Raw genomic sequence first — 12,422 nt, 5'->3', positions numbered from 1 at the left:
ATTCAGAGTCTAGGGCCTTTGTTGAACAGCATAAAAAAAAATTACAAGATACAAGTAGAAATCTATGGTGCATGGGGAAAAGTATTGTCATGAGAGGTGAACAGGGCAGTCAGACATGTTCTTCTTTTGGCTTTCTTTGTCAGCTCCTAATTGTACTGCTACCTCAGGCTTAATTGCACAGTTATGACCTCTAACCATACCTCAGGCAGCTGGGTCTGGCTCTGCCTCAGGTACATGTGCATAATTTCAATAGTTAGGGTAGCTGGCCATGGTGCTGATATTCTTTTGATTGCATTCTGACACAGTATTACCTCCCTGATATATTTGATCAATTAAAAAAACATATTAATTTCAATATTTGTGTCAAGAGCCTGCACTTGTTTTTTTATTAGTTGATTTTCAATTGTTTTATTTGATCACACTTCTGTTTTAACCTATTATTTGTGAATTACATTTTTGTAATTTTCTCAATGCTTTTCTTCTTCAATAATAAGTATTCACCTTTATTGTGCACTGGTTAAATTTTAAAAAAGAAAAGTCTCAGTAATGTTTGAACCACATTGTCTGTAACTTTTGACAAGGAAGAATGCCTCACATTCCCCACTTTGGTTTAGATTATGACTCAGAGTCTGAAACATCATGCTGGTAATGTACATAAAATTAGCAAATGATTCATTATGTTCAAGCTGGTGTATTCTGAAATAGGTCAGTGGAGATCTAGATATTGTATTGCACTAAATTGCCTTGAACAGATATCACAAGTGCTTTGATTCTTTGAAGTGTTATCAGATGGTACATTTATACACATACACTTATGGTTGAAAGGGTGGTGCTTTCCTTTTTCTGCAGTTTTTAAACAGTGCTTTATAGTTGTTTCTAAGCATTCATTGGGCATTTCCTGAAAGTTTCTCTAAAGCCTTGTTATTGAGCCAGGTCCAGCTTAAGGGTGTGGAGACCAGCTGTTATGCCTGGAATGAAGTCTCCTTCCTCCGGCACTGGAGCAAATTAATGAGGCACTAAAGCCGTTGATGTCTTTAGGTGATTGATGTGTGTTTGCTTGGCAGGGACTACGGCTGACTGCAGAAGTGGAGGGGAACAACAAACAGCATTACTACTCTATCTTGCAGGTATGTGTACAGTTTTCACCTATGGAAAACTACAGATCCCAAATTGTAATAGGTTTACATGACTGCTCAGTGATGGCCAGAACATAGAGATACAATTCAACAAAAAACATATTTGCCATTGTTCTGATGTTATTTTTGTTCAGTACAGTATTATGACAGCAATTTGTAACTCGTCATGAGTGTCTGAGAATTTGTCAGTTTAGGAGTTAATAAAACTATACAGATCTTAAACTTCACTACTGACTTGCAAGATTTACCCCAACTTTGGACTTAAGTGTGTCTTTATGTTGTGGAATATATATTTATAAGCATGAAACTATGGAAATTACATTTCTACAGCTTACATAGTGTATTTAAAAGATGTTGTGAGGTACTTGAAATCAGCATGCAAATCATTATCCATGGGAATTGGCATTACAAGTGTGTGCAAATGTTGGTTATAAGGCAAAATTGAAAAGTAATATTTTAGAAACTGGCAGTCAACTGAGGGTGAAAACTTAGATTACTCAATTGAGACAAATGCAGACATCTGTTTCACAATGATTCACACAAAGATTCACAATGTGCTCCGACTTGTTGACAAGAAGCATACATTTCCTGAGCATTAACTGGGGAGATGAGTAAGTTGTAGGTTGCAATGGGGGTTTGGGAGAACTTTGTGCTCAAAGATGTTTGCTCAATAACTTACCAAATGCTTGTAAATAGATTTAGTTTGATCAGTGGTGTGCTGTACTCTCCAATGAAAAGCACTTAACTGTGTTTATTTAAAATAGCAATTTTAGATAGAAAGGTTGCTTGTTTGTTTTTTTTCAATAACTTTCAAATACTTTATCCTGGTCAGGGTCACAGTGAATTCATTCCAGTGGTTTGATTACATGGTAGGGTTACACCCTGGAAAGAAGAGTAACCAATCTATCTACTGACAAGTTTTTGGATTGTGGGAGGAAATAAAAAAACCTGAAGTCATACTGAAATGGTAGAACATGCCCAATTCTAAACAGACTCAAGATCAAATCCAGGACCCTGGAGTTGTGAGGCAACAATACTATGTACTGCACTAACAATTGAATCAGATGATGTTGAATATAAACAGTATATGTGCCAATAATTTATTTGTACATGCTTTTTCTTCTTCTTTCGGCTACTCCCATTAGGGGTCACCACAGCGGATCATCCATCTCCATACTCTGTCCTCTACATCTGCCTCTTTCAACTCAACTACCTTCCCTCACCACAACCAACTGTCTTCCCTCACCACATCCATAAACTGCCTCCTTGGCCTTTCTTATTTCCTCCTTCCTGCTAGCTCCATCCTCAGCATTCTCCCACCGATATACCCCATGTCCCTCTTGTGCACATGTACAAACCATCTCAATTGCACATCTCTCACCTTGTCTTCAAAATGTCCTACATGCATAATAAACTCGTAATTCTGTAAATCCTGAAAATCTCAACATCTTCAGCTCTACTACCTCCAGCTCCACCTCCTGTCTTTTGGTCAATGCCACTGTTTCTAATCCTTGCAACATCTCAGGTCTCACCACAGTCCTATAAACTTTCCCTTTCACTCTTGCAGACACTCTTCTATCACAAATCACTCCTGCCACTTTTCTCCACCCACTCCACCCTGCCTGCACTCTTTTCTTCACTTCTCTAACACACTCTCCATTACATTGCACTGTTGACCCCAGGTACCTCAACTCATCTACCTTCTCCACCTTTTCTCCCTGCAACCGCACCACTGTACTGCCCTCTCTCTCATTCACACACGTGTACTCTGTCTTACTCCTGCTGACTTTCATTCCCCTTCTCTCCAGCATGTACCTTCACCACTCCAGTCTCTTCTCAACCTGCTCTCTACTCTCACCACAAATAACAATATCATCCGCATACATCATAGTCCATGGAGGCCCCTGTCTGACCTCGTCTGTCAACCTGTCCATCACCACTGCAAACAGGAAAGGGCTCAGAGCCGATCCTTGATGCAGTCCAACCGCGACCTTGAACCAGTCTGATGTTCATACTGCACACTTAAATGCTGTCAAACTGTCCTCATACATGTCCTGCACCACCCTCACATACTTGTCTGACACACCTGACTTCCTCATACAATACCACAACTCCTCTTTTGGCACCATGTCGTTTGCTTTTTCTAAATCCATAAACACACAATGCAACTCCTTCTGACCTTCTGTATATTTCTCCATCAACAATAATGCGTCTGTGGTGCTCTTCCTCAGCATGAAACCATACTGCTGCTCACAGATCTTCACTTCTTCTCTTAGCCTGGCTTCCACTACTCTTTCCCCATAACTTATTCACGTGACTGATCAACTTTATTCCCCTGTAGTTACTGCAGGTCTACACATTTCAATTATTCTAAAAAACCGATACCAGCCTAATCCTTCTTCATTCCTCAGTCATTCTCTCACCTTCCGAAATCTTGTTGAACAATCTCCACATAATCCAACCTTCTGCTCTCTCATTTTCCTCGTTCTTCAGCTGCTTAAAATACTTGCTCCACCTTCTCAACACACTTTCCTCAGCAGTCAACACATTTCCATCTCCATCCTTTATTGCTCTGACTTGCAGCACATCCTGCCCAGCTCGGTCCATCTGTACGGTGGCCGGGAAGTACAAAACACATTAACAAATCAGAAAACAAATTAAAAAACACCAACAAATCCGAAAACATATGCAAAAAACAAAATAACAAATCTGAAAGCAAAATAACAAATCCAAAAACAAAATAACAAATAATATTTGTTTTTATAATTTTTAACACCAACATTGTCCTAAACAATAAGCAGGTACACTATATGGACAAAAGCATCGTTACACATGGCGTTTCCAGCAATATGTGTTTTTCCCCCAAACTGTTACCAGAAAGTTGGAGGCACACAATTGTATAGGGTCTTTAGCTGCAGTAGTTTTCATTAATACTAGGATGGGGACACATGCTATTCCTGGTCTGCTAACAAATCAAAATATTACAAAATGAAAATGGGAAGTTCAGGAGCACAGACTTCAAAGATAAAAGAATAGACCTTTTATTTTAAATAATTATGATTATAATATATATGTAATATATATATATATAAATATGATAATAATTATTATAAAGTAGAAATAGTAGCATTGTTTCTTACCATCAACTTGACCTCAATTTATATTCAGGTGTTTCTCTATTTATATTTATTCACTGTAGTTCGCTGTTTGTTGCATATTTTACTTAACACTTACTTGACAGCTCTTTGTCACTGGCTCATCTCGCGAGCAGCTGCTCTGTGGTTTACTTGTGTTTGTATACACCTTTGGCTGGGCTGCTCTGCACTCTGCTCTCTTTTCTGAGGATAGGGTTGGAGTTGGCTTACAGAGGATGAATGCTGTTCTCAGGCTGAGGATGAAGAGAGTGCAAGTGATTCCATCCATGTGTTGTGACTTCATTGTGATGATAGGCCACCAACAGAGCTATCCATCAGCCTTTGGGATGGGGAGAGCAAGATTTCTTTACAAACCAGAGCAATAAATGCTTTTAAAAAATTGATAGAAGAATCAGTGGGGAAGAAGAGACATCTGTGCATACTATTGCAGAGTAATTTCTGTCCTCATAGGAGAACTTATCATGAAGTGACACAAGCTCAACTATTTACTTTTGTATTATTTGTCACAAGTTCTCCTGCTTTGCGTAAGAAGCATTTACTTTTTTCCTGGACTGCAGCACAACCAACCAATCTAGCTCATGTTTATTCCCTAAGCTAATTTCAGCTAGTCTACGGCCAATAACTAAGCCTTTATCCGAGTTGGATCTTATCTACTGAAAAACACAGCTAGTGATATCTGTATCATGCTGTTATATAAAATGAAGACAATGCTCCAATACAGAACTATCAGAGTATTCGAAAAATACAGGTTCAAGTCTATTGAAAACAAACTAATTTCAACTATATAGAGTTAACATGTTCTTGATTAAGTGCTGCACTGGCTTCTGCAGCTGAGTGCTGAGGTAACTCTGCTCACAACACAACAACAGAGAAGCCAAAGATATTCAAGTTGAACTCTGCTCTCAAGCATATTGTGAACAGCCTCTACTTTGGTAAATGCTCCTTCATGTGTCCTCCTAAATGCATCATCACCTAAAACATACAGTGATTGATGAGGCACATTACTGTATCCAGGAGCAAGACATGTTCCCATGGAGAATGCACACACAGGCACCCAAGCAGAAATATTTGCCTGCTCTTATACCAATATTTGTTAATTGATTACTTAATTACTAAGTGGGTATTTGTTTTTGCTGAGTGTATTATGGAATAAAGACTTAACAAAGCTTTGTGTGAAAAAGATGAAACTGGAGGCATTAGAAAATGTGCAAGCATGCATTAACTATAAGTAGTTTGTCTGTCAACAGTTTGGCTCTGGTGTACATTGTGAACTTTATCAATGGCTTTGAGTGGCATCTGAACTGAAAATGAACCCAATTCAGCCTGTGTCCTTTCTCTCTGGCTTTCGCATGTTTTTCTTAGATGCTCAGTTTTTTTAGTTGCTTTTAGTTCCACCTGCGTGTCTTGGGTGGAGCACTGCATTCCTGCAACTTGGACAGGTCTGCTTTCTGTCTACCGGAGCCATTTGGCAACGTGCCAGCGTTTGGTCTTAGATACGCACATGCCTTTACATACACCAATTCAGGTACATGCATTTCACTGTGTTATTCCCAGCGTGGGTGTTTTTGCCTATGCATATTTCTGACCACTGAAGTGTGTCCAACCGTATGCTATTATTTGAGGAAGTAGGTATCAAATAGTAGGTTTTTATAGACTTGTTTATTCTTGTGTTTTAGTTCATTTATGAATGCATTGGAACATCTGCAAACAGTTTCAATGAGTATGTTTTCTTGTTTGCTTTTGTGCACTCTTTTAGATTTTGTGCTTTTACTTTTTAATGGGATGAAGTTCTTAGAGTTGTTGTCTTTCATGCTTAGTGTTTATAGTGCATATGCATGTCTTAAAGCAGCCTTGAGACTATTTTATTTGTGTCCTTTTGTGTGTTTATGTTTCCATAATAATAGGAACAGGTGACAGTTTGGGAACTTGACAGGCTTTGTGAGGAAAAAAAGCTTTATAAAGTTAAACAATGTTTTAGTTTGGATACTGATGATCGGGCTAAACATATTTGTAGCATTGTTAGCTACATGGGAATAGGATGGGAATGGGAATACCTCTGAAGGATAGCTCTGTCTCTTTCTGTGTGTGTGTGTGTGTGTGTGTGTGTGTGTGTGTGTGTGTGTGTGTGTGTGTGTGTGTGCACCTTCTTGCTTGTTAAATGGGCAGACCACCCAGAGTTCATAACAATAACATTTGCACTTCCTCTCTATGATCCCATACAGGTCAGATCCCATTAATTCACTTCAGAGAGTAGTATGTTGTATTTAGAGTGACCTTGTCAGGCCTAACCACCGAGGAACCCTTCATTCTTTCCAAATCTAAATACACTAATCCCACAGTAATCCCAGAGTATACCTATTGTTCATTTTCATATAAATACCAAAGATAGTGTTTAGCCTTACTATCACTCAGGCCCAAGCTGAGTATTAATCAGATTATACGCAAAATAAATAAAAATGCACTTTAATATAATACGACCAGATACTTATTAAAAAAAATGTTTGTACACTATGCATTATTATTTTAATGCTGTCATATTAACAATAAGTAATTATTTTTAGCTGAAGTAATGAAAACATAGCATGGAGCTATGGACTGCGTGAATCCCTTGTCTTCTGAAAAAGGTTACAATGTGATTATAAAACAAAATGGAAAGTAATTACAGTACAGAAAAGTCCCTTGCTGTCATGCAGCTCATGGACAGCTAACCTTTGGTGTACTGTACCTTGAAAAAGGCTACATTAAATCTGTTAACACATTTGTTAGGGTGGTGTTTATAGGTGATTTATGACACTAAATGGTGGTTGTGTGCTTTTATGTGTTTATCTAGAGCTTTGTTTTACACTTTTAGTGCTTCTGGTGGGTAATTTAGCCCCTTTTCAGTCTAGACTGCACAAATTAGAGCGATGTGAATGTGTTGACTGACAGCGTGTGTAGCATGGGAAAGAAGCATGTTTGGATGTTTTTGTTTTCTGCACTGTGAATGTGTCTTGTTGCTGGATGGGGATGAGAGATACATCCTTGTCTTTTTGATCAGGATTTTTTCCAGGAATTAATTGCTTAGTTTAATTGCATATAGGTCAATTTTTTACTCTTTCTAAACCCATGTGTACACAGTTAAAGCTATTTAAGGCAAGCAGTAAGTAAATGCTTTTTAGTGCTGACCCTTAGTGATTGTAATTAATGATCTACTATTTGTTAATAGGCTATTACTTATTCTTGTAATTTATAATGTACAAGTAACATGTTTGTAACTCATTAGTGACTTTAGTTATGAGTCAGTGTATTTCAAAGCATGTCATGCATTTGCTCATCTCCCTCAAAGCACAGTGGAATAATGATGAATGACCATCATGGGACAATAGGTAGATTTACAAACGGCACGCAAAACTCAATATTCTACTTCGATTTTTTACCAAAATGCATCTATATTGAGTTGTTACAGTTTCGTGATCGTGTACTGGTCATAGTATTATGGTGAGAGAGGTTAATATTAGTGATAAATCATTATAATTAATATCAGCTAGGAAAAGAGATGTGACCCATTTTTGATCACAAATAAATCCTTTCAAAAGAGGGATTTACCCGGCAGTCATGTAGCTGGTTTTGCTTTGAGACACACAAACAATTTCTTGGGCATGAGCTGGGCATGCAATATTTTCACAATTTGTCACGTGCACAAATGTTTAGTCACATTGGATACAATTTGGATGTTTCTCTGGTGTACTTCATCTGTCTTTAGTGATTTTGATTAAATCTTCATGAAAAGCCCTTCTTCATTTGGCAGAGGAATAGATTGTGAACAAGTTTGACAGGTGTTTTTTTCACAAAGTTTTGCAGTTTACAGCAAAAGACAAAATGCTATTTTTTCCATTAGGCAACAAGTAGGCATGCACCTGGTTAGGGTTAGCCCATTTATTCTGGAAAGCTTACCTAATTAAGACAAAAATATGTAATTACTATAGAGATTTAAAAGAAATAATACAAGTAATAAATAATATATTTCAAAAGACTAAGGCATTAATGTATGAGCCCAAATTTAGGAGCACAACTTTCTCATGAAATATGAAGTATACATGATCTGGAAGTGATCTCTGTTACTCTTGTTGGATGCATACAAGGAAAGAAGGCGGTGCATGTTAGGCAAAAAATAGAACAAAGCAGTTCTGTGAAGTTGCTGGTTATGTAAACCACACTGCAGCAAACACAATGTGAGCAAATACCAAAAATTGGCAAACTTTCTGTCTTCGAGTCAGCCAGCGTCTTTAACAAGCAGAGACCTTGTAGCATCAGTTATTGCATCATGCTAATTGTGATTTTGCTAATTCTAATTGACATAATTTTGTTACAACTGGTGTTATACAGATTTGCACTGAATGCTATCTGGCTCACTAAACGTGTCTTAACACATGCTCGCTTAATCTTTTGACTGGTTTTATAGCAGGAAGTGACACAATGCACAAGACAACTGTCGCCCCAGGTTGTTCCTAGTGAACGTCCATCCAACTAAAACGTGTTCTCACTTAGCTCAGACTCTAATAGATGTTTGTTTAGCTTTGTTAGGTGCAAACAGAGCATAAGCTGATGTCAAGGGTTGGATTAAGCTATTCTGACACTGGACATTTTTTAGGTACTTCTCAGGACCTTTCTTGCAGAGTAGAAAAAGAAAACTGCATATTGTCAGAGCGTGTTTTCAGATATGTCCAGCTTTCAGCTTTAATAGCATGCCTCATTATAATTTTGCCCTCATCAATTATATGTAGCACAGTCTGTGTGCGTACAGCTATCAGGGTTTAGCATCAGTTTCCCAAACTGCGAGACTCCTCTTGCCCCCTTCAGTGTCAGCTCTCTGATAGGATGCGACAGTTGCCGAGTATGAGTCAGAACAGTTATATCTACAGTAGATTCCTGCTTTATATACAGTTATAACACACACACACATAGACCCACACAAACACACAGCAGACTCCTCAGACAGAAGACAGAGCAAAATTACTTCAGCTGAGGTAAACTGACAGTGATGTTTTATTTGGAAAGGAACTACACCTTCTGAACCTTCTACAAACCTGAAACCTTGGCTATTAGATCTTTTCTTTTTGTCAAGGAGGATTTAATATTTTGCACTTTACGATAAATTGCCCCAAGCTAATAGGAGTTGATTGGGTGTGTTGTATTTGTTATCCGAACAATTATCACTGTTTTATTTTGCTGTGTGCAGAAGTGTTAGGACTTGTGCCTTGCTACTTTGTTATCTATCTGATTCTTTAATCAGTTTTGGTCGGTAATATCATGTACAGCCACTAGGGGGGAGGCCATAAGCATGTTTGAAATATCTAAATAAGTATTTGGTGTATATGTGTTCAAGTGTGAGCTGTTATTTATTCATCAAAGTCAAACTGATGGTGTTTCTCTAGTTTCTTTATTTTGAATTCTACATGAGTTTAAATATGTTTCATATTGCATTAATTATAATTTGTTTTGGCCCTGTTTTGCTAATTAATCCTCAGATACTGATAGCTAGAATGTCTTTTTTTACCTCATTATTAGTGAAATATTAATGAATGTTATTTGCTGGAGGACTACACTGTCAGAACTTGTAGGAGAAACAGATAATTATGAAAAGTTTTTAAATGTCTCACAAGACATGCATATTTGTAAGGAACACAGGGAAATCTATTAGAAATAAGAACCATCATTAATAGCATATTTGAGGTAACTAGGCTGCATTTATTTGATTAAATCATGGCATTATCTCTTGGGCCTATCTTTCTAATCGTTTTTTTTCCTGCTGGATTAAAGAAAAAGAGAATCTGTAGAAGGGATAACCTGTTTACTCAAGATCAAAAAGTCAGAATGTCAAAGTGGTTTTCTCAAAAAATAGCATTAAGAGGTCATGATATTTATCAGAGACAACAATCTTATAAAATAATGAATGTAATTTCCTGGGAAATATAAACGAATGATGTACAGAAAAACATAAGCTGGCCTGAAGCAAATATATTTAGTTACATTTGAAAAGAAGAGAAGAGAAGAGATGCAATACTTGTATGTACAAGTGTAAATGTATCAGGTGTGTATAACCTCACACGGTATAGTATTTACTGAACTGTGGTTTCAAGTAGTTCATGAATTTGGTGTTAAGTTGGTGTAAAAGTTCAGAAAGGTAGGGTATATCGTAGGATAAATATCAAAAATGGAGTTCCATAAAGAGTGAAACATAATCATATATGCTACTATTAGTCACACTAATTCTTTATAACCTGGTCTCAATTGGCATGTACAACACAGAGCTCCTGGTGGAATTCCTCAAATATATGACGTTTTCTTCCCACTTGTGTCCACACCGAGACAGCATAGGGCTCCAGACTACACTACCTATATTGTTATAGGGGATAACGTCAAACTTCCACCAAAACATCCAGGAATAGTTCAACACCCATCAACACATCTAACTAATATACAGTACATTCCATCCGATCTCCCAGCCTCAATCCAACTGAAGAATTATTTTAGCCTGGAGGGTATATGATTGAGTTTACCTGTATGTTGTTAGCCAAAGGCAACTAAATGTTTAAATGTATGTATCCTGTATCCTGTGATCTCATTTCCAACCAGGACAACCTAGGTGTTACAGTAGAGCTCTTTGCTAAAGTCAGACAGCTCAGGCACTCCCTGAACTTCTGAATGGAATGTCACCTGGTGAATGTGTAGATTGAGAGGTGCCATGGGGCTTATTGCAAACCTTTTGCACTCCATTTTCCACGAGTGGGAAATGTTGCATGGTGATGTCTACCTGGCTCCAAGTGAGGTATCCTGAGATACTGTGGACACTGCTCTGCTATCAAGTGAATTCTGTATTGCATCTGCCATTGCAGTGAAGTATGACAGCCAGAGTTATGCTATTCTGTTGAGCAACGCTGTTAGAAGGGCTGGATTTACTGACACTACAAGTCAACAACCAAATTGGCCACCATAGTGGATGGTGGAGAACCAGGATACTGATCTAGATGCCTAACAGTGGATCTTGATGGATTATGTTTGGCTGAATGGGCTTTTAATTGGTTAGCTGTCATTTGTAATAAAGACACTTGTGGATGGGGCCTGCAGTTTGCAAAAAAATGTGTGGGATGTGTGCAGCACTCACTATTGGGAATACTTCTAATGTTTACCATGACAGGATTAGCCTGGGGGTGGGGAGGTGCTTTCTATGCTCTCTAGGAATTTATCCTTGGGCTTCTGCTTCTTGAATACCCAGAGACCCTGAAGTATGTCTTTGAACAGGAGAATTTAGCAGTTAGTGTTAGTGTTAAGCAGTCACATGACCACACCCAAAGTTCACGCAATTTCTATTTCAAAAATTGCTCACCTTTGTTTTTGACTTGTTCAGTGAAATGTTTCATTGGCAAAAATCTCAGCCAAAGCTTGTATGCAGATAAAAACTGTTATGAGATTCTTAAGAGGTTGGACTCTTAGCAAACGTTAAAAGGTGCAGTTGGATAAACTTAAGTAACTAAAATAATCAGGGCTGAAACGATACCTTTAGTAACTAGAGTAATTCAAATACAAAAAAGCATCAAAGAAAATTATTTTCTAAGTCAATTTAACTGCACACAGAGCATTGTGTTTCCCCACGGACCATTATCAGTGTTGCACAAATAAAATGGAGAAACGGAGAGAAAACAGCGAGGAGAGAGGAGAAAATTCAGGCCAAAGAACACAACAGAAAGTTTCCAGTGTTTGGGATAATTTTAAACTAAAACATAAAGAAAAAAAAACATACGTTTATCTTCTTTTTTTTTTTTTTTTACCGTACTTTAAAATCAATATTTATATTTTTATTTATGAGTTTTGTTTATAAATTTGTACTTGCATTTTAACGTAATATGGCAATAAAATGCACTACATGGGTTTAGTTTTCACAGATTGCAATTTTAGCAATTCAAATTCAAATTTTTCTAAAAAGAAAACAAGTTATTTGTTTATTTTTTTTATATTTAGTATTGCTCTTTAATGAAGAAAAGTACTTCTTATCTGATTACTCAATTAATTGATGGATACACGATTAAAATTATAATCGATAGATGCAGCCTTAATCGTAAATAATTATTGACTGACTTCCTCCTACTGTAGG

At 37.4% G+C, this 12,422-nt stretch overlaps 1 protein-coding gene across 8 annotated transcripts in view; it reads left to right on the top strand.

The window, feature by feature from the left end:
* Positions 1-12,422, top strand: part of LOC124392311 — a 197,958-nt gene that overhangs the window by 16,774 nt on the left and 168,762 nt on the right. For all 8 annotated transcript variants that reach the window (XR_006927144.1, XR_006927142.1, XR_006927143.1 and 5 more), the window contains one exon: positions 1,065-1,127. The gene's annotated coding sequence lies outside the window, so the exon portion shown is untranslated. The remainder of the gene's footprint in view (positions 1-1,064; positions 1,128-12,422) is intronic.

The sequence above is a fragment of the Silurus meridionalis genome, chromosome 10 (assembly GCF_014805685.1).
Source record: "Silurus meridionalis isolate SWU-2019-XX chromosome 10, ASM1480568v1, whole genome shotgun sequence".
Lineage (NCBI taxonomy): Eukaryota > Metazoa > Chordata > Actinopteri > Siluriformes > Siluridae > Silurus > Silurus meridionalis.
The sequence above is the reverse complement of the archived record's forward strand: the minus strand, read 5'-3'. Positions and strand labels throughout refer to the sequence as shown.